This window comes from Chiroxiphia lanceolata, chromosome 9 (assembly GCF_009829145.1).
Source record: "Chiroxiphia lanceolata isolate bChiLan1 chromosome 9, bChiLan1.pri, whole genome shotgun sequence".
NCBI lineage: Eukaryota > Metazoa > Chordata > Aves > Passeriformes > Pipridae > Chiroxiphia > Chiroxiphia lanceolata.
The window spans coordinates 1,238,978-1,264,986 of NC_045645.1; the positions used below are offsets into that span (position 1 = coordinate 1,238,978).

The 26,009-nt window shown below is 40.9% G+C and overlaps 1 protein-coding gene across 22 annotated transcripts in view; it reads right to left on the reverse strand.

Annotated features, from left to right (window-relative positions):
* ADGRL2 (adhesion G protein-coupled receptor L2) overlaps positions 1-26,009 on the reverse strand; it is a 379,726-nt gene that overhangs the window by 301,516 nt on the left and 52,201 nt on the right. For all 22 annotated transcript variants that reach the window (XM_032695911.1, XM_032695910.1, XM_032695914.1 and 19 more), the window contains exon 2: positions 7,160-7,309. The gene's annotated coding sequence lies outside the window, so the exon portion shown is untranslated. The remainder of the gene's footprint in view (positions 1-7,159; positions 7,310-26,009) is intronic.

Genomic DNA, 26,009 nt, shown 5'->3' on the forward strand with positions numbered 1-26,009 from the left:
AGCCTACCCTGGGCTAAACCAGAAATCCCTCAGCCATGCTGATGGCTAAGGAGTGTATTCAGATATTCCTCATTCAGAGGAATTGTTCTGCAGGGCTGGACAAAAGTTCTAGGAGTGACTGTTCACCACTGTAAATAAGCAGTACTTAGGTTGCTCTTGCATTTTGTTCCTCTCCCTGGAAATAAGGAGGCAGCATTTCCTTGACTGCTGGGTTTACTCCAGGAATACACTGCTCAGCAGGGTTAGTGACCAGCACAGTAAAACTCTGGAATGAAAAGGGCTGCTGGATTCCTGCTGGAGAAGATTGGGTTGATGTGGACAATTTCCCCTCAGTCTGAGAGTGAGAACAGGAACATCATAAAGGCAGGAGAGGTGTAGGGATGCATTAACTGTGTAATGTGGTTTTGACTGGACTTTATGAGAATGATGGGAGTTTCTTACAGCCAGCTCCAAATTCAGGTTGTTCATAAAGAAACCAGGGCTCACCTGACACACTGGATAGGGTCTAGCAGAAAACAAGGGCTGCTCACACAGAAGTCACCAGGGACCAAGGTTATCCCTGCTCTGTGAACACATCTCACTTTTACTCCATGGTCCCAGATATATGATGTCTCTGATATTCCTGTGGGAGATCCCATGTTTCTAACCACTCTTCTGATCTTTTAGGACACACACCAGACATTTCCCACTGCACAGATGGCAAGCAGTGCCTGAACCAGCACACTTGGTGCTGTCTCAATGCCTTTCATTGGCAAGAACTGGTTGAACAGCCCTGATTGATACTCTTAGCAGTAGCTGGACAGTCTGCCTCTGTTGGAAGACACTTTTTTAAACAACTTTTTAACAATTTACAAGGGCAGCTTTTTTGAGAAATTATCTTTCCAGGTTTTAACATGTTGCTGTCTCTACATATTCTTTGTCTGTCACAGGATTTTCTAAAAGAAAAAAAAACCAAAATATCCCTTGTAACTCAGTGTGGTTTATTTTCAGTCGTTTTGAAGTTTTAGAGTATTAAAAATTGCAAAATCCCAGAAAATAACAGTGAAAAACTGTCACAAATGCAGTTGTGAAAAGAATATGGATACACAAGTCACCTCCTTGTCATTGATGGACCACGTTTTTTTGCTTGAAAACCTAATGAGATAGAAGCTTTAAACACATTAAGGCAAATTAAAGAGACTGAAGGATTCCCAGATTGCTGTTGTGGCCCACAATCTCAAATATTCTGAATTCAAATCTAGCCAAGACTTGACTGTCTGAGGCCTTAAGCATCCAAATAGAGCCCTTAATTTTTCTGTAAGAAATTAAAGTTACCTATCTTTGATAATTTCTTTTTGAAAAGAGTGACCTACAGCACATTTTTATGAACTTGTCATACCCAACAGTTTTCTCTTAATTGTCAGAAACTCGATCCCATTTGGCCACTGCACAGTATGTGATGTTGTGAACATGCCTTTTTCCACAGCTAGGAGAATTTACTGAAGGAGGATACTTAGGTGAAGGGGAAGAGACAAAAGAAAGCTGTTCTCCAGATCTAACCTTTGTTACATCCATTTTCCACATTCACACTCCTCATGGGTTTACCTGCTCTCACCAGGTAATTTCCAGTTATTCACAAGTTTCCCTTTAGCCTCGAGAAGGAAATCTTCAAGTCAGGTTGGAGCACAAGATTAAGACTGCATTAAGATTAAGTCTGAAATGTTCTGCTACCAATTAGCCCTCCAGTATTTCTGTAAGCCTTGAATTTTTGATGCGATCAATGACACCAAGTGGAGCCATCTTCTGTGGAGTGGTTATTAAAGATATAAAAATCAATACAAAGATGATACTTGGAAATCTATAGCACAAGATAATGAATCACCAGGAGAGCCAGCTAAGGAGGAATGTCAGCAAACCAAACAGAAGGTTTGTGCATAACAAATTATTTGATGCCAGTAGAGTTTAAGCTAAATTTTGCATGAGACAGAAGTCTTCAGGCAACACTTATGATACATTTGCATGGCAAGGTTTTAATGAGATGAAGACACAAGACCAACCATGCACAGGGCTTTTTGTGCATTAAAGAGAGACAGAAGGAGAGAGAGATGATTGAGACATATGGGAGTAAGACAATAATGCCATAATTTGACTTTAATGACAAAACAACATCAAAAACTTTCTCTGTCAGTGATCCTCATTCAGTTTCTTTTAAATGAAACGTTATTTGCCTGCACCTTAAGTGCTGATTTTTATTGGGATTGTGTATTGGAGCTTCACAGGATACTCCAAATTTAATTTGAACTCGGGATTGACTTGGTTGGCTTCAAAGCCAGGTTTTCCTTTCCAAAATTGAACTAGTGCATGACTTTGCAAGTTCATTCGAGTTTACTGCCTGACACAATTGTATGAGACTTTACAGCATTTATGGCACGTTTTGCCCTGCTGATCTCTTGTTCACTCACATGTCCAGACACACACGGAGAACTATTAAAACAAACACTCCTGCTGCCCCCCCTGTATTTCCCTGGGAAATACGTTCCTCACTAAAAGCTACAGATTCCAAAGACTCCCACAGTCCAAATCCATATTATATGAAAATCATCATAATTTCGAACTTTTACTGTATTAATTAGGAGGCTTTGGAGCATTTTACTACCATTAGTTTTGCTAGAACTTTTCTGAAATATGAGAACAACATGTTCTCATTTTGCAGATTAGTCATTTTACTGAGGTACATAAAAAAACAAACTAACTGACGTTAAGACATGACAAGGCATTAGGTAATTTGGTTTTTCTTTGGTTGTGGGACATTTGCCTGCTAATTGCCCATCCTGTCTATTTAAACTGTGAACTCTTTGGGATACAGCGAGATAACTGTGGCTGAGTCTCAACCAGGGCCTCTGAACACTAATGGAATTCAAATGAATGACATTAATAAAAATCAGATAGTAGTATCCTATAGGAAGTCTAGAATCTGGTCCAGAATGACAAGAGGTCCTCTAATGTATTTTATGCTGTTGTAGCAACGAAACCAATCTTACCTTAAAATTCATACAGCTTTACTCTAGTTTTTTTAAAAAAAAAACACAACAACACCTGCATATATTCCTTTTTTTAAACTCCACGCTGCCTTTCAAGGGGCACTTGCTCATACTGAGTAGGATTAGGGCACTTTGAACGCACCTATTGTGATACAACAGACGCCTCTGTTTCCTTGTTTTTCCTGGGCACACAAAACTTTCACGTTTGCAGCTGATAAGGAGCGAGCGCTCACAGATAATCATACACACAATCACGGCTTATTGTGCTTTTAACAGGACACTAAATGCAAGCCCGTTATTCTTGGTTAATCAGTAACTGTCTGTTTGACAGACACCAGATTTTTGTTTAGTTTTTTTTTTTTTTTTTCAGTGTGCGATTTCTCACCTATGCAAAACCGGTTCTCTTACTCCAAATAAAAATCCTGAAAGGCAAGAGCAGTTCAGACCCTCAGCGCGGGATGTGCAGCCTCCAAAGGCTGCCTCAACTGAGCACTGACCCTTTGTCCTGAAAGTGAGAATAACACCGAAATATTACAGCAACTCCGCTGCTCCCTGCTAGGGGCTGGCGAGGGAGCGAACCAGCCATCCAGTTGTACAGAAAAGCTACTTCAGAACTAAACAGACAAATAAGGAGCAGCCATGACATTCTTCGTGCAGTTTTGACTTAATTCCTTTCCCTGCCTCTTTGCATCTTCAGTCTTTGAAGGCAAATGAACCAGCCGGTGTCATGAAACAAGGAGAACTAGAACAGCCTTCAGTAATAACAAAAACCAACGGAAAAAGCGGATCTTTTGCAGGCAACATTTCACACGGCTCAAAACATCTTTGCCGCAGTTTAAATTCTGCAGCCTCGCGATTGTTCTGACACCTCTTTATTGTTCCTTTTAAGTGCAAATGCCCAGGTAGCATCACTATAAATGAAACAGTGGCGTTCCCAGATTGCATTCAACGGCTGTTAGAGCTCCCTCTCCTTCATCTGCACAATTTGCATCTGTTACAGGCTCAGGGATACAGCTTTTCCTGCTTCTCAGTGGCCTCGGAAGGGCACGGGAACTCCCCCCTACAGAACTGCAGCTCGGCTGAGCTCTGAAGCCCTTCCTGGGGGCAGCCCCACCACGCTGCTCACGGAGACATGGCAGGAGGGGAAGAAGCTGGTCCAAAGTGAAGACTGAAGGACACCACTGTGATGTGCAACGCAAGTTCTCCCAACCATCCTGTCCTGTGGCATCCACCACAAAATTCAGGGTGTTTAATGCGAATTGCTAATGAAGATGCAGAGCCCTGTTGTGAGGCTGCAGCACGGGCACTCCGGGCCTCCTGAGCGTGGCTCTGAGGGGTTTTGCACAGGGATTTTGGGCAGCAATCTGCCTCTGCCGTGCAAGGAAGAGCTGGGTGAATGCATTCTGTACCCGAGACATTCACTTTTCTTTCACAGCACCTTAGGGAGAAGGAGTGTATGCAGAACAGCCTCTCTTAATTCTCCAATATTGGTTATGAGCCGAGAATATTTTAACAAAAGTTCTTTAAAAAATTAACCACTATGGCCTGAGCTGAACCCCTGGCTGGAAGCAGGGCACTGCTTTCATGCAAAGCAGATGCTCTGTGTTTGCTTTCAGGTTGCTCAAAGCAAGAGAGGACAACCACTCTTAACAAGTCCAACACACAAAGTGCAGAAGCTGCCTGTTATTTATTTCTGAGATCGTAATTTTTTGATGATTTGACTGCTCTTCTTGGATATATAAAGAAAGTTTTGCAGCAGAGATCCAAACCCTTTGTCTCTTTCATGGAAATATTTGCAATAATTGACAGGTATAGACTAGAAGGGCACATTCCAGAAACTAAAATATTAAAGATGTGAGCTGTTTAGAGAAGAAACTCAGGTATTTATGTTTAGTACTTAAGTAGACCTGATTTAGGAAAGGAGACCTTTATGTGTGGTGCCAATTATAACCACAGTAGTGGTGTTTACATATTGAATGTGTTTTTATTATCCTGTACAGTTGTTACCACACAAGTCCAACATTTCAACAGAGTCACACTACAGCACATGATGCCATTGATGTTCAGGTAGTACACACAATTATTGTCCTTTCTGTCATGAGACTCCACTATTGCAATATTCACATCAAACGAGAGCAAAAATACCACTCCTATTATTATTATTGTTTTTCTTTGTTGTGTCTCTCAAGAATCAGATGATAAGCCAAAGCCAAGAGATGGGAATTCATTTTACTGGGCCACCCTGCTGATGAACTAAAACAATAACTTACCATATGCTTTATCTCCATGACAGTACAATGGGATTATATTATTTTATCTTGTTTTATTAGCGAGGCATAATTGTATACAGCCTCTACATGGAGCATGCAAAGAATTGAGACTGGAAATGTAAAAAAAAAGGAGCTGGATGTATGGAAATATCTTTTCTTCCACTCTGATCAATTGAATGAAAACCTGAAGAATCACTGACACAACAACTTTCATATTCTCATTCTTTTTCTAAATAGAGAACATATTTCACTTACAGAATTGAACTATTATAAACTCAGTTGGAGTCTGCATTATCTGTCCTTTGGATCCCAGTCATCCATTTAAAATCTTTGTCATACTCTTTTCTTTTAAAGGAAAAGAATTAGGTAAAATCTCTTCAATGACCACAAGAATTTCTAAGCAAATACTCCATTTGCATGCCTATCTTCCATGCAGCTCAAAGTAAACCTCTCTTTAAACACACAATAGACACATTTTCCTGAAAGCAGATACTTATTTCATATAAATGTTTTATTCCTTAGTTAAAAAAGATGAGATTTTGTCACATAACCCGCAACAAAACCTTGGAAAGTCCCGAGCACTGACTACTTCTCTTTCTATTTTAAAATGATACCTGTCTCTTACTGCCTTAAACACCTTGCAGCACAACTTCAGAGTCCCACTCTAGATATGCCATCAAATGTGTTGCTATTATTCTCCAACAAATTCAAACCAGAGACACAGAAGTGCAAATCACAACACCCCAACCTTCTAAACCAGTCAATGGCTATAAAGGACACAGATTTTCAACCACTTTAAACGTTCTGGCCATTCATTTCAGCTACACCTGCCTAGCACAAAATTAGCTTATGTAACATACTTTGATCCTCCAAATAAACTTACACAAAGACAGGTTTTCTTCTATTGAGTGAACACAAAAATCTTTAAGATGAAATTACAGCACGATGTTATTTGTATTCAAAGGAAAGCAGGTACTTTTGTAACTTGCACGAAGCCTCTAAGCTTCAGAAAGTCTGCAAGGCCACTAAACTCACTTGCTGCCCAGCTGCCCCTGCCCAGTGACTGAGAGAATGTCCATCAATACTAGAAATAAGGAGCTGGGCACAGATATCACAGCTGATGTAAAACAAACACAGTGTATGTTTATGCACCTGGATGAATTTCGTGTTCGTATTTCTCTGCACTTCCCAATAAAACGATTTGAAACAAGGTAATGAAATCAGACCACTGGTAGAACTCCAGGAGAAATTAGCTCAGCTAGACAGAAAAATCCCAGTGGCATCGTTGATAATTGGTTGCACCCTTCCAGCCATGGAGGCAAGCACAGAATAAACAGATGCAAGCAGGGAGATAACCACACACTTGGCAAAACCTGGACACAGGAGCACAGCAGCCAGCTAAGAACAATCATCCAAATAGGAGGGGGAGCATCGAAAATGGTTCGTTAGGAACTTTTCAGCCTCACGTGGCACCCCTTTCAGTCCCTTGACACCAAACACCAAGTGCTGCTGGCCTCTCTCTCCAAAGCAGCGTTTTTAACCAGACAAGCAGAGCCAGGAGTGACCCCACTCGCTCGCCCAACGCCTCCCACCACCTGGTGCTGGCAAAGGTCCCTCTGGCTGGCGAGGCAGCGGCACTTCGTGTTTCCTTGTGGCTCTTTTGTAAAGGGTACAAGGCGGATCGTTGTCTCCGTACATATAATTAAGTGCTTAAGTGGCTACAGTGCCGGGTGTGAGCCTGGGGGCTGAGCCTGCCTGCGAGCCCCGAGGGCAGACGGGCAGCACTGCCTGGAATAACCGGTGAAAATTCCAAAGATAGCACTTATTCACTTAGAAACAAACGCAAATGAAAAGTTTAGAGAGGCCTACCTTCATCTCAACTTGATCAGCAGCGCTCCCAGGAAAGGATAAAACCAAACAGCCACAGCAGCACCTCCAATCCCTTATGGGTCTCTCAGCCAAGATTAGGTCTCATTGTGCCCAGCTGCGGGTGGGGTGTTGTCCCTGGAGTGCTGTCACCTGCAGGAAGCACGAAATCAAAAAAAGCTCAAAATATTTGTGGGTTTAAAACACAGACATTACAAGCGTTAAAAAAGTAACACACGAGAAATTCAATCACGCCCCTGGTCAGAAATTAATCTATATTTGTCCAGCAAAAAGAAGGCTAAAGGAGACTTCTTTTTCTTGATCCTAGAGGAGTGCCAGAATTGTGTTGCAGACAGGGAGGAAAGAAAGGGTGGCTGAATGAATCCAGAAGTTCAGTTTGGTGGCTGAGAGCAGGTGAAAAACTGATGAATCCTATGTAGCAGTGGAAGGGCAGTAATAAAATAAATAAAACCAAATAAATAAAACCAAACCCAAACTAATTAATCCCTAATCTTCAACAATTAGCTATTTGAAGAGAACCTTGTTGCCAACTGCCTGTATTGATCATGAAAATTAAGGAAGGCTTCCACCACCATTAAAACCAAATGTCCTTCTCATCCAGAGAGAAAGTAGTTGCCTTTGGAGACCGAATAAAGACAGGTCTGAATTCTTCCCCTACAGTCTATTCTTCCCCAAGCATGGATCCAGTGAGAAAGACAAAGGGCTTATTTTGATTTGCACACCACTGCTTCCTTTCATGCTTTTTTCCCCTTGAAGTGGCATGTGCTCCTTTAAAAGGAGCAGACTCTCAGCTTGCCGTGGGACCCCATCGTTTTCAATCTGCGACTGAAATAAATCTCCTGCAATATGTTTGGTTTCGCTTAAATTTCAAAGTGATGGCCAACGCTCAGCTGCAAATGGTTTGAAAGTGATCTTCGCCAGCACACATTTAAAACTCCCTCATCACTCCCTGTGGAACAAAAGCAGTGAAAACCCTCTAATCATCATCATCGTCACCAGTGACATCCCAATCGAGCTGTACTGTCAGCCATCCTCATTCAGATCTGGAGACGTCCTTTGGAAATCAACAGAGAGAATGTTGGATTTCCAGCTCGTGCAAGTGAGTTTCCACTGGGTTCAGCGAAGTCTCTTCAGGATTTGGTGTCACAGCTGAGAGCACAGTATCCCCATCCCCACAGGATCTTTCCATCCACCTCCCTCCCTCACTCTCTCCTCTGCTCGCTCCTGGTATTTAATAACAACCCCAGACATGTTCCTTGCCAAATGAAGCAGACAAGTGTTTCATTACTCTTTTTTTTTTATTTTTTTTTTAGAAAAACCCCATGTTTATCTTATCTATGTCTCTCTCTCAAATAAGAGATTTGCATGTGTCTGGGAGCCAAGAAATATTTTCTAGTCTTTCACATATTTCTGATCTGATCAAAAATATTTTATTAGGAGGAATGAATATGTAAGACTATGGAGGAGGAGAGTGGGAAACGAGTTACAAATAACTATAACTGAGTACTCAAGGAATTCTCCAGCCTAAATTGGCTACAGAAATTTGATTTTAAGCTGAGATAGAAGATATTTAATATTACTGAAGGAGACAAAACGAACAACAGCTTTGCAGCAAAAACCAAACCTATGAATAAAAGCTTATTTTGGAATTGATACCCAGAGTAGTAAAGGAGGAACGAAACCAAACTCACAGCTAAGACATAGGAGCTCTATTCTTGTAACAGTTTTGATCACTGTGCAGACTCATGTAAGAAACTTCTTTAATGTCTGTATCTAATGAGTCAAATTGAGATAGAGATGCCATCCTCAATCCTATTATTATTATTATTATTATTATTATTATTATTATTATTATTATTATCATCATCATCATCATCATCATCATCATCATGGCATGCCTGGGTCTGGGGCATGGTTTTTGCACAAAAAAGCTGCTAGTTTCAAGAAGAGAGGTAGCACATGTCCAGTTTAAAATTCAAATGTATTTATAACTAAATGCTAATGACAATGTCATTTATTCATCAAAGAATTCTGCAAGAGGCCATATGAGGCAATCCATTTTTCAGTACATGTATTGGGACTGTACGGAGAAAGAGGAGTTAAAAAGTGGCTGAGGTTCATCAGAAGTTGCAGTGCACCATAAGGTGGTGAATGCTGCCCTCTGCCTCAGCTTGGCAATGGTCACTTATTTAAAAATGGTCTGTTTTCAAAGTGTGGGGCAGACAGGACAGATGGAGGTTCAACAGCTTTCCTTAATACTTTGGTCTGCAATAGTTGTGTTAAAAGGCTTCATGCCTGAAACAATATAATGGTAAAAAGAAATTTCCTCAAGGATTAAAGCTCGTAGTTATTTTAAAATTATTTTTTTCAAGTAACTACATCACAGAGAAGGAGCTACTTTTTTTTCCATACATCTATCTTGAATGGGCCATATAAATGAGTCATGTCAGCACTAAACTCCCAGGTCCATGGAGGACAGTTTCTTTTACATAGATTTTTTTTTTTTTTAACGATTTAAGAAGAGATATAACTTATTTCAATGTAATATTTTACAGTTTTAGACGAGATTTAATAACAAAGGAAAGGCACAGTACTCTTTATCTGCTCACACAGAAAGGAAAGCTTAGCCCATTTCACTGAAAGTGTGATTGAGATGTGTATGTCTGCAGCTTAACCATAACAGCTTTAACTCTGCTAAAGACTCTGCTGACATTATTCTGCTGTAGATACAACATTGTTCAAGACAGTTTTGGGAGCAACCATCTCAGAAAAAAAATTGCAAACAGAAAGAAGTTTATAGGGCTTTCTGTACGCTGATTGCACACACTGACATAACTGTAATCAAAAAAACTGAAACCAAACAAACCCCAACAACTTTAGTCTACTAAAAGAAATTGGAAACCCTGAGCAAACTTTCAAAGGAAGGATTTTTAGAAGTTATGAAGGCAATAGGTGGATTCAAAAGACGCAGTGGAAACAGGTAAAGAGAGAAAAATACCCTGGGAAACCTCCTAATGTGCTCTTAGTTGCACTTAACAGTGAGAGTTACACTCACAGAATGAGTCCTGAGATTTTTTTTCCTATAAAAACGAGAAAAATCAAGGTAACTTTCAAATCTGGTAGCTAAAGTTTTTATTTCTGAGAAAGGCAAATGTTACACTAATTCCATACCCCTGTAAATAAGGAGATATAGAAAAGCTTTTAGCATGGAAGGTGCCTCCTTTGCTTATTTATTCAGAAGGGGATATTTAGAATCAAGTGGAAATTATTGCAAGTGACTCTGAGTTTTTCAGCAATAGATCTGCCCGTTTGGGAAAATTAGTTTCCATGTTTTTAGCCACTAACATAGCTTCTGAGAAGGAAAGCACCTGTTTTGAGAGAAGCCACGTAATCAGAACCAATGGCAAGATAGAAAATCCTTTTTTTGCAGCAACGCTGTGGTTTTGAAACCCTCTGCCCTGCTTTGAGCTCATAAAAATCCTTTCAAAATCTGCAAAACCAAAATAGAGTTAAAGGAGTTGTTTTGAGACTCGGTGCAGTCATGCTCTGTTCTGAGGAGTTTTCACACTGAATTTGGCAGAGCACAAAGCTGAACCCAGGTCAGAGTTTCCCAGGCTGGGGTCAGAGCCCACAGATCATCACAGTCTCTACAGTTTGATAGCAATATTTTGGATTTTACGAGAGGATGTGTTTTGGCCTATATTGCACGTGACACACAAGTCCCCAGTTCCAGCTTTTCTTCAGTGATACAGCCCAAAATTCAAGGGGGTGTTGTTGGCACTGGCATGTCAGAGGCACTGAGGTTTTGGAGATGCTGTGACCTTGGAAAGAACACTCTGTCCACACGGTGTGATTTGTGGTTAAAGGTGTCCCAGGGAAATGAGAGGGGCTTTGAGGGCTGTCTTCTTGTTTCTCCTCTGAAGCACTATTCGCTTTTTTACATCTCCCCAAATTCTGAGGGAAGGTATCAAGGGGAAAGAGGGCAGGAAAAGGCTGGGGAGTTGTCAGGGAGCTTGAGGGAACACAAGGTCAGCAGAGTTGAATGTCCTGATATCTGGAGCTAAACGTGCTGCCCTTTGGAAGCAGTGAGTTAATGTTTGTTTGAATTTGCTCGTGTGCACAGCTTTTGCTTTCCCTATTAAACTGTCTGTATCCCCACCCAGGAGTTTTCCAGCTTTTATCCTTCCAGTTCTCCAGTCCTGCTGGCTGGGGCTTGGCTGCTGGTTGGGGTGAAACCATGACAGTCCCTCTAACATCTCACATTTCATTTCCATCAGAGCAGAACAAGCCACCACTGGAAAACCACCCTGTGGATGTAAGACATTTCACTGTGAGGGAGCAGTAGGGGTGCTCAGGAGCTTTAGGGGGGTAATTGTTTCATTTCCAGCTTTAAAAATTAACTGTTCTTTCATTCGTTTGAAGCAACCTCCCATTTTTCTGAGTGATTTTGCAATAGGAGTTTGGACACATCCTCATATTAAAAAAAAATTGGAATAGTAAATCAGACAGTAAGATAAAGAACGATACCACTGCTAATGAGTATCACTAAAAGTTACAATTAATATGAATTTTCATATGCAAGTCTGCTTCCACTCACCAAATCCAAAAACCTGACATAAAAGCAGAGCTCTGAAACAGCTGGGTAGCTTGAATCTGATATGAACTTTATCTTTCAGAGAGATATGCTGCACATCTTATAGCTAAAGAAAGAGCTTTAATTTTCAAGCCATGAGGAAGAGAGAACACATAGGGAGAATTCCTCATTACTGTGTCAAGGGAAGCTGAGAACATTTGCGTAGACTCCCAATAGGGGTAGGAAGTCGTTGAAAGTACTGAAAGTTAGAAGTTAATAATAGATATTGTAGTCCTTTTATGAGTTTTTATTTTCATAACATGCATACCCAAAGTAAAAGAGTTCAAGACTTTAAGTGAGGTTCAAGGGTATGCTTGAAATATGAATAATATGTGAGCAGATGACATTTACGCCGTCTGAATTAGAAGGAAGAAATTAAAATGAGTTTATGTGTGAAGAAAAAAATTAAGCTAATCATATAAATCTGAAGCTATTTATGCATCAATGTCTGGGCAAAAGGATGCAGTAAAAACCAGCTTGCTGGCAAAGACTTTGGACTTGAAAAGAAACACCAGGGTCTGTAGGAGAAAGAGGAAAGAACAGAGAGACATTCCCCATTTACTGTGATATTGGATCTGCAGTGGCCCAGGAGCACTCCTAAAAATGAAGAACAAGCTCTTTTCAACCAGATGCTGAAGGTTGACTGACAGCTGACTGGGTTGGGAAAAAAATAAAAGATGAGAATTACACTAAGTAGAATAATATAAATCAAGGGTAGTTTTCACACTTGTAATATCCATCTTAACCATTATCTTTGGATCAGTATCTAATTATTACTTCTGGATGAGGCCTTGTATGCTAGTAATGATACTTTTCATATCATTTTCATTTGAATTCTTCTTAATGTTTTCTTTGTCTGGGTTCTCTGCCTTAATGCAAATTAACTTTGCTTTTATGTGATGCCCCTGGCAGAGTTTTTGAGAATCGTGGCACAGAGTCACATTACACTAATCCATGGCAAATGTGGAAAACTGATGAAAGGACGGTGGCATTTTGGTTTTTAGTGGGTTTTTCAGTTTTGTTTTTTTGGGGGGAAGCAGGAGGGGAACGGACACAGACAACACGGAGGTGATATGTGTTGGCTTGGGTTAATTTTCTGTCAAGTTATCCTGCCAAGATTATGTGATCTTTAAACCTGCCATCAGTAAAACAGGGATGGGACTTTTGGGATCAGCCAGCAGTTACACTGAATTAGGTATAACGTGAAACTGCACCGTGAGAAGGGAAAAGTCACTTCTGGGCATTTTAGAGAGCTGTGAAATGCCCTCCTAGCTTAAGAAAGAGGAATGAGGCTACAGGCCTGTCAGAAGAAAAGAATTTAAAGTGAGGTTGTGTCTGAGGGGAAGGCAAACCCAGTCAGTGTAGACGCAGAGTTTGATCCACAGCTCTCTGAAGTCAAATGTTTTAGTTTACGTCAATGGCCTTTGATTAGGCCCAGAGAGAGCTGTAAGATCCAAGGGCTGCCAGGCTTGGTTACAGTCATCAATACTATAAATCCCTGAGAGAGTTTCCTTACTAAACTCCAGGCCTTTTTGCTGCAGGACTCTAACTCAGGGCATGATCCGGAGCAAACTCAGTCCCAGCAGCTCCAAAGGCCATCAATTCTTTTGCCCATCCTGCAGCACAGACCCCTGGTTTGCTGTGGCTGTTTGATACGAGCACTGGAAAGGACAAGAGAGTCAGAGACACTTCCTGGCAAAAGAAGCTGTTTCCATAGCCAGGACTGGGCTTCCTCCAGGAGGAAGGGGAGTGGGGAAGGTCGTGCTGGGAGCTGCTCCCAGGGGCTCATCCAGGGAGCTTTCCCTGTGCCCAGGGGGAGCTGGACCCCGAGGCTGTTCTCAGATGAGCCATTTGGCATCACTGAGCCCACCAAGTGGCCCACTAACTTTGAGAGGCTAAACTGCTTTGGTTCGTTTTTGGAGCAACTTGTAATAAAACATCTGGTGTTTTGTTTCGTTTTTTTTTTCTTTTTTTAGTTATTAAGCCTTTCTGAGCAGACAGAAGCTCAAATGGAAATCATTATTAGAAAATCTCTTAGAAAATAGAAGCTATAACCCTCCTTGCTGCAAGGGATGATCATAATGTTACATATTTGGGAAATCCTTATCTGCAGATCTCCTTTGAAGCTCCCCCTCTTGTTCCCTCAAAGCCCAACTTATATTACTTCGTTGCTTGGGTTTTTTGGGGGTTGCTTTTTTTGTTTGTTTGTTTTGGTGGGTTTGGGTTTTTTTTTAATAAATTTCATAAAGAAATATTTGCAGGATGAACAGAAAATAAATCAACACTGACAGAAAACCAGCAACTTGATTCTTTCTCCTTGCTTCTGCAAAAAACCCATAAAAGCTCAATTGTCCTCTCAGGACTCCTTGGAAGTCTTAACAAAAGTCTCTAAAAAGAAACTAAATGAAAGACCAGGGAGTTAGCAGCAGGGCAGATCTATCATAGACAAATCAGACAAAACCCCCTTCCCTTCTGACCGTATCTAGGCTTAATTCTGATCTCCTTACTCACGCTGAGTAATAATTCACACCATAACTAGCCCCACTGGAGCTGCTAAAATCACTTGGAGTAAGCCATAAGCCTGTTTGACAAATATCAGTCTGATACACTAAGGCTAAAAATCCAAAGAGCTAACTCAAATATTATTTTTGTAATTATACAGCCTCAAAAAAAATGATTCTGCTCTTTGTTTTTGTTGCAGTGGTTTGTTATCTTCCAAACAGAGACAGGAAGTTTGTAATTTTCTTTTGTTTGTTTGTTTTGTTTTTCATCTCAGCAGAGAATCCAGCTAGGAAATTACTGTTCTCTCTAACCTAGAAAATGCAATGAACATACAAAAATACACGAGGAACATGCACCTTTTTGACAGAGATATTAGAACAGGAAAACCCGGGGCCGAGTCTGCAGTAGGAACTTGTGTCTGAAAAGTGCATCAGTCAGCAGTGGAACAGGACACGACCTCAGCCACCAGCCAGGCTGAGCCTGCCCAGTGCCTGCCTGATGCAAAGCCCTTCCCTGCATCCTGCATCCTCCTCTTGCTTTGCTCACCCACAGTCGTGACACCAACCCTGCTAAGAGGGACACTTACTGTGTTGCTGCACAAGTGCAGGTTGTAATTTTTTTTCCTGTCTTTGTAAGTTGATCTTTTCTGTGTGTCTTTCTCAGCAAGTTGTTGGGGAGTTTATCTGTGTTTCCAATCACACCAAAGGGAGCCACTGGAAAGTGTCAAAAGACTATTGACAATAAAGGAAATTTTGCTGTGTTTCAGTCTAGCAAGGCTGGACACTGACACCAGAAGAAGCACTCTAAAAGCTAATCAGGATCCTTAGGAAGGCTGTTCTACTCTTAAAATACTGAATTCCTGCTCCGTATCACATGCCTATGGATTCATGCCATCACACTCTTCTAGATAAGTGCATTGGAATCAAAGAGAAATTACCTCAAAAAGAACATTCTGGAGAAGTAGTTTAAAATTCTAAGGAAAAGAAGCATAAGATGTGAGGTCTGAGGAACCCCCGAGGTGCCAGCAGGACTGTTCAGTGACTGCCCTTGCACAACACAGCCCATGGTCCTGCCAAACTCCTGCCAAACTCCTCCCCCAGCAGGAAGCCTGGCAACGAGGCACTCAACCAGTCCAACAAAAACTACCAGCTTTGCACCACACCAGCTATTTGCCAACAGCCAGCAGCCTGCAGGCTGGATACTGTTACCTAGTTATTAATGAACGCTGCTGATTAACCTGCTCCAAGCACTCTGTCCACCACACCTACTGCTGGGAACCTGCTGACGTAGGACTGACCCTGGGGATAGGGAATAGGCACCCCAAGAGGTGACAGTGACTTTAAAAGTTGGATATGAACCTGGATAGCTCTTCCAGAAACTTTTGGGAAAAACAAGGTAGGGAGGGTAAGCTTTTTGAAGGCTTTTTAAAAGATATTAGTGCACAGACTTCACTATAATCTCCACTATACCTCAGGCTGCTGCACTTGATTGAGAACAAATTAACATTTTGGTCAGAGGGCTTCTTACTATGCCCCTGAATTAAATTTGGTGGAGATCATAACACCCTTCCCCAACTATTCTCAACCACATTTGAAGCCCAAAATTCTTGAAGGTAACGCGCTGCTGGAACACAGAAGATGACATCTAAAGCATTCCAAATTATGTGCCAAGCTCCAAAAAATCAGGGGACCTTAAAACTCTGGAAGAAAAAGTAAAACTTTTGTATCTACATTTCTTTTTACTTCTTTTGTCTTTATTGGTCATACCTCCTAAGCATTTTGAAGCTCGGTTTTCTTTAGAAAATACCAAACAAACATGAAGTCAAGACTTCAGGGAAGGATCATGGAATAACATGAATCTAAGTCAAGAACATCAAGAAATACAAGATTCTGAAATACTACAAAGTTTGCACTAAGATATTGAGAGCTGATGATTACAATAAAAGCACAGGGAATAAGCAAATATGAGAAACTCTCTGAATCTTAATCATGAATAGCAGTGAAGAAGCAAAACCAAACAGATCTGAAAGGAAAGTACAGAAAGGACAAATATGAAAAAAGAAAAGATTGCACAAAAAGCATATTATAAAGAGGAAAGAAACCCCAAAATTCACTAATATATAGCAGAAAAAAACCCAGCCTGACTTTGCTGCAATAAGATTATTTATGCATTCCTTCACTGTGGATTCTGCAGAACACTTTAAAATTGTTCTGTTTTCTCAGTTTTAAGGGAACTGTTACTTTTTAAGCTAAAAGCACATTAAAAAACAAATAAATAGACATTTCTTGCCTAAATCCTCATTAAGGTTGAGATTTCACACCGAAATGGAGCCAGTTTGACAGCTTGCTGCTGTGGACTGGGGAAACAGCCTCACCCCCCTGCTTTCTTCCCAGCCATGTGGTCTTGCTGCCTTCCCTTGTGCTGAAATCACCACTTGTCTGACACCCCAGTAAAAACTATTCCACTCTCTAATTAAAAAAAAAAGAATTTTTCTTTCTTCTGCAGATATTTTTTGTTTGTTTTTCAAAAACACTGAGGAGAAATGGACCAAACTGCTTAATAGTTCCGTGAAACCTCACCATTCAAATATTCCTGGAGCCGCAGAGATGACAGACATTTGGGTTTTGTGCCTGTTCTGTTCATTCTTCTGCTATACCCATTTCGTTTTGTTAAATGAAAATATCAAATGCAGTTCCATTCTCCTCATAAATTAAAAAAAAAAAAAAAGAAAAATTAAAGGGGAAGGTTTATAGCTTCCTGTGTAAACTTCTAACAAAAGTGGGATATGAGAACTAAAGCAAGTTTCCCTCTGACTTCCACACTAAGAACTGACACTGTATGAGCACAGGCCAAGGCAGACTATCCAGCATCAGTTAGACTGAAGACTGAGAACAGAAAAAATTACAAATCACCATATTCTGCCTTCATTTACACTCTTGCAACCTGGTTGGCATTCACTGCTTCAGCAGGAGAATTTGGGTTTGTGTATACACATTAGGAGACAAGGAAAGTCTAATATGAGAGTGCTGCTATTATTTAAAAAAGGATCTGGTTTTGTTCTCTTCTGTTTCTGAATTTTTTTATTTATTTTTGAGAGGTCTTATAACAGGATGGAAAAATCTATCCATAGAAGGTTGTCCATTACTTTGCATTAGACAAGATTTTTCTTTGGGTAACATTATTGTTGGGCAACAAAAAACCAAACCAAACCAGACTAAAACACAACCAAAAAAAACCAACCGAAAACCCCAACAAAATCCAAGCTTATTGCTGAAAATAAAACTTAGTTTCTGATATTAAACACTAACTCTCACTCATAAGAGAAGTCTCATTACTATCCGAGGTTCAAATGGGACATGGCAGGATTCAGGCTATTAAAACCAGAGATTATTCCAAAGCTAACATGTGGTTTTTATTTACAGAAACAGAACAAAAGGGACTGTAATTGAAAGAGATCATTTAAATAAAGGCAGCGTCCTGCTTATGCAGATAGCGCACTTCTGGAGATCCACACGTGCCCAGCCAGGGCCTCCAGTGCTTCCTGGCTTCTGGGATTACACCCAGGAACCCAGCAGACCCAGAGCTCTTGGCCCCTGTGGTGGGGAAAAAAAAGGGGTTTTCCCCCGGAGTTAAAAAAATGGTAATCTCTGAGGGGGTTATATAATGTACTATAATATTTATTTGTGTAATAACTGTAATATATTGAGTCTTGTGTCTGGAAAACCCCTCTCACGCTGGGGTGAGTTGTGGGAGGGGGGCTTGGACTTGGAAATTGGATTTTTGGGGGTCTCAAACTGCCACAGCCCCCATGCCAGGATTTTCTGGGTGTCCAGGCTCCCCAGCACAACGCCGGGAGTCGCCAGGCACAAGGGGAGCCTCTGCTCAGCTGCCTCTCAGGGAATTTGTCTGTGTTTCATCAAATGCAGCACATTCCCCAGAAATATCTGAGGATATCTGATGAACTGATATTTCCCTGATCATTTCCCTTATTGTTCCTTTTCGAGAGACAGCGGAAATTATTTAGATTGCTTGTTAAAAGAAACAAACACAGGAAATGAAACCGGGTGAAAAATAATTTCTTAATTTTGAGGGTGCACTGAGGTGGAACAATCCTTACCAAAGATAACTGGAAATGTAAACACGCTGATTTCAATCAAGAGCACTTTTCATAAGAATATTTCACTCACTAGTTGCTGCTGATGGCTCCCTGATCCTTTCAGAGGTGTGCTACCCATTCTGGAACACACAAGAGTTCAAGTGTTGCATAATTACACAAAACAGGCCCTGTACAAGAATATCCTGTTTTGCTTCCTGTACACTCACTAGGGTGGCTCAGCTGAATCCTTGGCAACATCCAGCTCCATGAAGAAAACATCAAGACTCCTTGCTGGTAGGAGTTTTTTTACCTAGGGCTTCTCAGCAGTTGGGCTGTTTAGCCCCAATGTTTGAGCAGACAATCACCCCATTGTTTACTTTCTGCTCCCAAGGAGCATTACTGCTTTTCTTCACTGTCCACGGGCTCTGTAATCTCAGCAGTCATGTTCTCTCAGCAGTGAGCCTAAATATGAGCTTCCCAAAGGAGCTTCAAATCCATGACATAGATTAGCATCACTGGGGTTTGACGCTGCCTCTGACAGATTCCACAGCAATTAACATTTTAAACCGTGGTCAAGACCGAAATTATTTGACGGGCGCTCACTCCGGCCCCCAAATCGTGAGAAATCAACAAATTTAAGGGGTATTCTGATGAAGTGAATAGGCTGGGGAGGACAATGTACCTTTCAAAAACCCTGTCAGCATTGCTTCATCTCATTACATATCACTATATCTCTAGAAAAAGGAGGGATTCAATTGTGCGATGGTGAATCACGAAACTTCACAAACATTCAAGGAACACACATGCCACTACAAATTAACCATTAGCACTGCCTGGTATTCATCCTTTCTGTCACACACTGTGGGAAGCACGCCTTATTAGCATGGAAGCATGGAGCAACAGCATCTCAGTGTGCTTAACATTCGCTTACCTTGGAGAAAAGAGCACACAATTGCAGCCTGAAACAAAACCCCCAGCCCTCAAAATGCTGCTGCTCTATTCCTTCCCACATTTAATCCGGGGATTTAAAAATTACAAAATTGAATCCCAAATCCTTTTTCTTTCCCCTCTTCCAGTTCGCTGTTTTTTACAATGAAATGTACTTTTTGCATTTTTAATCAGCTTTAATCATAAACAAGGCAGCTATTGCAGGGTTTCCCCTTCACACACTCCTTTCTTGGTTTTGAATTTCAATAGTACCCTCAACTGGGGGTCTTCCTAGATCCCAGATGTCGAATTATATGGTCTGTCCTATTCTTCTTGGAGGAGCATTCCCATTCCCTGTTCAGTCTCACAGGAATCTGAATAGCTATTCTGAAATCACCCACTTCTTCCTTAATTGTATTATAACTGAACCGAATTTTGGTGTCTTGATTATTAAGAAATAGTTCTCCTTGATTTAACAATTTCTTAGAAATTCTTAGAAATATCTGTTCTTTCTTTCTTTCTTTTTGTAATATGAAGCACCCTGTGCAAATCCTTGGAAAAATATCTACATTCAGCATCAGTGTTCCTGTTTGAGGTCCTGTGCGGTCTATAAAACCTCAAGAAAGGGGCCCACTTCCCATACCCATCCTACTTACATGCTGTTTTATTTAAGAATCAAGAGTACATTTTACAGCCACTTTGCCATGTTAAAAAACAAGAGAAACATAAAAGTGACTTTCAGGGGGAGGGTGGACTTATGTTTTGTTTCACTAGCTTCTTTCAGAGTAAACTTGTAAAATACAAAGATATAAATGCCAAAGAATCCTGTAAAGGCTAATGCAGTGGGAAACCAGAGCCTCCCGCTGACCCGGGAGCAGAACGGGGATTTTAAGGTTGCACTGCTTTAGTGGACATTTTATACAGATATGGATTCGAAATTTCACATTTTCCCAAGTGCAACCCAACACTGACATCTCGGAAATGACTCCCAGTTCAAATAGCAAGAGAGGCAGAGAAGGGTAACACTGTGTGAGGTGTTTAACCAGCAGAGCAGTTCAGGTATGTAACAATGCACCACAAAGGCAAGTCGTGGCCCTTGGCACCCCTGCTAATATTGTTATTAATTACGTATTTCCTTATCTTATTAGTGTTTGAATGGATGTAAAAGGTAAACAGTGCTGCTCTGAAGGATATTACAGCCATAGTACAGCCTGACATATTTCTGGGATTAATAAAAGAGGAACCAGTCCTACGAGTGAACTTTGTCTTGTACGTCCTCAAGACAATTCTGTTTTTGGATGGATTACATGGTCAGCAGTTATCTGGCTTTGGGAGGGATCATTTCTTCAGAGGTATAGAGGACCCTGTTGAGCTACATGGCAGCAGTCATAACCTCCCTTGTTCTTACAAAAGAAAAAAGTAATCTTTTGAGGCTCAACCATATCAGCAACCCATTGAGTTATTGAATAATCTCAGGCTACCTGCAGACTCAGGCACAGCTCTCAGCATTCATTATACTGCGATTGTTGTTTCGTAATTTGCTTTCAAATTATAAAAAACATAACCCCCTTATACTTATCATAGTTGTAAAACTATCGCATCAGATAAGCTTTGGAGCTGAAGTTCATCTCCAGCTATCTGAACTCGCCTGTAATGTTATAGACCTGTAAAGTTATCTGCACTTGTGCAAGAGTGGCAGCTCCCAACGTCGGGTTTCCCAGGCAGGCAGCTTTATTAGCACTATCAAAGGGGGGAACTGAACTCCCATTGTTCATGCTGCACCAGTTTACAGCAACATCTGCTGGGTAACCCAGAGCTGCAATAACAGAAACCCTGACACACTGAAGTGACAGAACAATATGAGGCACGGCCATGGGAAGGCAAGGGTTAGATAAGAGGATAAGGGAAGGCTTTCACATCAAAGACTCTGCTTTGCAGTGACACCTACCCCGTGCTACTGCCTGGGCCATTGATTTCATGTCTGGGTTGCCAGTTCATCTACAAGGCTCCCCAGCTTATGAGGGTTTGTATCAGAAACAATAAAGTCAGGTGGCAGTTTTGTATGCCCTGGGGGAGAAAATAGATCTGTACGCTGGAGAAAATGAGAGAAAAGCTAGAATGATTTTACCCTATTCCACAGCCATTTATTGTTTCAGCTGGCATATAGTCTAAGTGCAGCTTATAGTGTTAGTACCTCAAATTTGATGGTCAAAATTTCCCCCCTCTTTAAGAGGAAAAACGTTTAAACCCCCACATTCCCATTAGTTAGTCAATAACAAGAATATTTGCTTTGATAGTCCTGTTGACACACAATAGTGAGGCAGGGTTTGTTTTTTTTTTTTTGTTGTGGCAGGAGTATCTTTAGGGCAAAATCTCTGGGAGAAACACTATTAAATACTTAGCCTGGACAAAACCTTCTTGCAGAGGAAATTTCAATTGCTTTTCAGCTGCACTGTGGTTTATTGTTTGCTGTAAATCATGCCAGAGCCTGAGCTACATACCACGGTGTCTGTTAAAAAATCATTATGGTGCAATTAAAAACAATGCTAAAAGTGGAATTCCCCCCCTCCCCTTTCTCTGTCCAACTGCTGCACGTTTCCTCTGAGCCTTTCATGATTATCTGCTGCAGCTCTGGTCAGGAGATACAGCTGTCATGAAACACTCAACAGATGGCAGTGCCTGGGTGATGCTTCATCCATTTTTGGATGCTCTACTGACATTTGAGCTCATGCCTTCTATAAATGCTGTCATGCCCCTGACTCTTTTTAGCCAACACAAGCCTACAGTGTGCAGTGACAATATTCATCTTTCCAAAGGAATAGAGATAAATTGAACTGCCCTTATGAAAAGCAATATAAAATACTTAAATTTAGTGTCCTTTAAAACTTTTAACCGTTATAGATAGATATGGCTAGAAAATAGATAGACTGATAAATTGGTAGATGGATCTCCTTTCTTACTGCTGTTTTATCCTTAAGCTATTTTATTCTTATAAGGCTCTTCAGAGATTGATTTAGCTCACAAAGAACAGCAATTTCTCTCCAGTTTTAGGAAACTGCCAGGAACTGGAGTGCTTTGAAAAGGAATTGATTAGCACAACTTCTTTAAAAAAAAAGGGAAACAGCCAAAAGATACACAATATCTTTAAGCTTCTCAGGTAGTAAGGGCTCCTTAGCCTTTTATCTAAAATTAAGTGTTAAAGCTTATTCTTGGTGCATTTTTATATAGTTAGAGTAAAACTGGAAGAAGTATCAGCTTGTGGAATGGGAGATAAGACTGCCTTCATGTTTGTTTTGGTTTCTGTTTGTTTTAAAACAGCTTTATAATAGGGCCACCCGATATAATTGCTCGGTACAAAGCCACCGTGGCAATCCCCGGATGTGCCCCACGTTGGACACCACATTTCGTGCTTCCCAAGGTTCAATCCCAGTCACCGTGGCTGCTGATATAAAAACAAACAAGAGATAAGAGATGGAGGGAGAAGAGGTGGATAAATTCATGTACTTAATCACAGGGATTAAGAGAGACATCTTGGGAATGGCGGGTGCTGCTATTTTGTCCTGACCTAGGAGTGGTGGCTGAATTTTTCTCATGCTGTTTCAAGCACAACACACTCTAAATGCAGGATGATCAGAGACTATCACTGCAAACACAGCTGATGGGTTTCATTGCAAACATTTGATGATGCCCTTCACTGTGAGGCCTATTTTTTTCACATTGTTAAGACCGATGTGCTGTACAAGTTAATTTATACCCTAACAGTGATGAAAGAAAATGTAAGGGTTGGTTTGCCAACAGCCCTTGCTGAGCACCCAGGAGATATTTAACCAAGCACTTAGGTAAGCAAGACACACCTTCTAGTGTGATGAAAAGGAAACCAAAGTTAGGAAGTATGATCTAATTCTTCAAGCCTAAACTTATATTTAGCACTGGAAGTATTAGCAGAATGATGCCATGGCAGTGTGGGGGTACAGTGAGAAGCAGGACTCACTTTTTACAGCTCAGCAGGAGATCATATCCCAGGTGAAGTTATGCAAGTTATTGAGATCTCTTAAATGATCTTAGTAGAAACTAACTCCCACAAACACAAGTCATTATTTACTAACACCAGCCATATTTGGCTACTACAGAATACAGCTGACTGGTGTAACTTACAGATTCCCAAATAGTCAAAGGACCTCCAGATTGCTGCCTTTTCACTCTCTCAGGTTTAAGGGCAATGACTGAGCATAAGGTGATTTCAGTCCCTTTTCATACAGTATTCCTGTTATCCTTCAAGGGTTAGGACAGTAAGGGAAAGGGGCACTCTGTCTATACCTGAGCCTATAATTAATCAGTAGGATCACAGCCACTTATTTTCAGCATAAACTACAGGGTTTGCCGGTTCAAAAGCTTAATTTATCGAATGTTTGATTCCCAAACTGCACCTCTAGAGACAGCAAGGTACCAAGGGAATCTAAAGCTGATATCTTGGCAGTGCCTATTGCTTCCCTGTCCTTGGGCTGTGCAGGCAGCATCCTTGCTCCATCAGGACAGTCAGAGATGGCCAGCTAATCTGCACTAACACAATTCATAAGCCTTTGGACCTCAGAGAGCAGCAGGAACACACACGGTTCAGGCTGGGCACAATCACATATGTACCTGTATGTCTGAGCACTGGAAATGAAGGAGATGCTAATGCTGTATTTTAGAGGGTTAATCTTCTCAGTGCTCAGAAGTCCTCTGAATTCTGTTTTCACTATGCACCCACACCTGCAGACAGTGATTCTCATGAGTTTCTGCCTTTAAGACAGCACTCTCCTCTGGTGCCTCAGCAAGTATCAAAGAACATGTAATATATGCATTTATTATAGGTTCACATCCCCTTAAATACTCTCTTATTTAAATAGTATTTATCTCATGTTCCAGAAAAGCATGTGCTCTAGCTGCAGCCATATCATTTGCTGTTTTGCTGATTTGTGCCAGGGCATTCATTATCTCGTGTATGAAAGGAGTGAAGTAAGAAAGTATGGTTCTTGGCAGCACTGACTTCAGCATTTAGAAGGTCTTTTGTACCAGTTGCAGACACTTTATCTTACATCAAGAAGAAAGAGAAGGATACAGAAGAACCTATGGCAGGATTTTGATCTGTAATTTTTCAGCTGAAGCTCTGGAGAAGCCTGCAGTGCATCTGTGTGTCTGTAGGTCTGGACAGCATTACTGTTGCATGAAGCATTTCCCATCCCATATGTTTATCCCACACAGTTTCATGGAGATATATTAATGAGGGGAACATTACCAGTGGTTATAGTTTCATTCTAAGTAAAACCTCAAGAACCACCTGTTATGCACTTCATACAAAAAACAGCAGAATACTGAAAGCTTTCATATAAATTCTAGGTATAAGTCACCACATAAGACATTGATTTTCCTTGAAAAAAAGGGTAAGAGTAATCTCTTTCTTTCATATGTACATGGCTTTGCCTTATTTCAGCATCATTAACTTGGGGAGTGGGCATTTCATGTTTTTCTTGGCTTTTGGTAACAGATGAGGTTACAGAAGTTTGAGCCAAGAGCTGCATGGTAATGGTTACTTCTTTTCTTATATCATTCTTGACCATATGACAATATAAAATGATAAAGGACTGACAGCATAAACACTGGAAAAAGCAGTAACAAACACCCTGCAAACACACAAAACAGCAAAGCTGAGCAAAAAAATCACACTGCAAAGATTCACAAGCCACAGCTGATCTGTTTGAGACTACACACAATAGGGAGCTTTCTAGTACTAATCTGTTGTGACATTTTATAGAAACTAATTCTTTCACTCAAATAAAGGTCTAGTTTGGAACAATTTTTATTCAGGCCATCAACATCATTCCTGATTTGATGTGATTCTCAAATAGCATATTTTTTTGTCTGTTTGTGGTCTTCACATTCTGCATAAAAGCAAGATAAAACCAGCAAATGCAGCGTTCATGGGAAAGCCAAGATATTGGGCATGTAGAGTTGAAACAGATTTTAAGGCAGGACAATCACATAACAGAGAGGACTTGGAACAAGAACAGAATTACCAATTTCTATGGATTTGATACATTTTTACATCTATTCACACATATGCTCATGCAGCCAGAATTTTAACAAAACATTGTTTCATCAGTACTTCAGCTGCCTATAAGCTGATCATCAGTAACTGGGTGAAACCTTTAAAAAAAAGAATGTTGTTTGACAGGTTTTTTTTGTGTGTGGCTTGAGCAGTAGCCCTTCTGTCCACGTTTCACTGGGTTACTCTGAAGAGCAACTCTTTGCATGTGAGGAGGCAGATGCTGGTGATTTGGGCAGGCCAACACACCACAGCACTTTTACTCAGCTGATAGTTAATGATTTACCATTTAATGCAGTTTTTCTCTCCTAACGCTGGGTTCAAACAGAGGCAGCTGCTCTGAGGGGTGCAGGGATATTGAACTTGGGACCACAGGCATGGCAGAGCTGCCTTTAATGCTCTGGCTGCTGGACCCAGCTGGCCCCTCACTTAAGCACTGCAAATGAAGGAGAGAAACACTTTGCTTCCCATCAGAGAGGTCCTGAACAGAATGCACAATTATTCAGAATAAAGGCTTTCCAATCAAAACTAGCTGCATTAACACCACGTTCCCGAACTTTGGTGGATGCAAACAATTCCATCCACTTTA